Source organism: Octopus bimaculoides, chromosome 5 (genome assembly GCF_046866305.1).
Source record: "Octopus bimaculoides isolate indiv1 chromosome 5, ASM4686630v1, whole genome shotgun sequence".
Lineage (NCBI taxonomy): Eukaryota > Metazoa > Mollusca > Cephalopoda > Octopoda > Octopodidae > Octopus > Octopus bimaculoides.
Window position 1 is genome coordinate 66,034,878 of NC_142932.1, and position 809 is coordinate 66,035,686.

The window sequence follows — 809 nt, forward strand, 5'->3', positions numbered from 1 at the left end:
TTGAGTGGATTTGGTAGACAGAATTTGAAAGATCATTGTGTGTGTCTTTGTCTTGAGATCGTGTGATAGTTGTAAATGAGTGTCACTGTCATATAAGTAGTGTTATTCATTTCCAATGTATTGTCTGACTATGAGTAAATATTACCTTACTTGCGAACATGAGTGTTGGTGACAGAAGGGTCACTTGGCCTTAGAAAATCTGCCTCAAGAAAACTGTCTGATCCATGCAGGCATGACAAAGTGGAGTTAAATGATTGTGTGTGCCTCTGTGTGTGTGTGTGTACACACACACACACAGGCTTCTTTCAGCTTCTATCCACCAAATCTACTCACAAGGCTGGAGCAAATCAGACACTTGCCCAAGGACCCATGCAGGGCTGAACCCAAGACCACAAGTTGGGAAGTAAGCTTCTCAATCACACAGCCATACTATATGAAGATAGTGTCTCTACACTTGTTCTGTTGCAAGGTCCAGTAAGTTACAAAACTCTTGCTTCTACCACAAGTAGGAGACTATAGAGGTTACTAGAGAATGCAAATGATCTCTTAGCACACTTCCATCAATCTTATACTGAAGAGGAGGAGGAAGATAATTATACAATGTTTCAATACTAATGACTACTTTAAAAATACTTTGGTACTAGAAACACTTAGAACTAGGCCACTTCCTCATAAATAGTTGAAATATATTGACACTAACTAACAACCTTCTTCTACTCAATACACATTTAACATTAGAATAAGTATTAACACCATCAAAACTACACTGAACAGTCAAGCAAGAAAATTATGTTTATGTAGTTATAGGG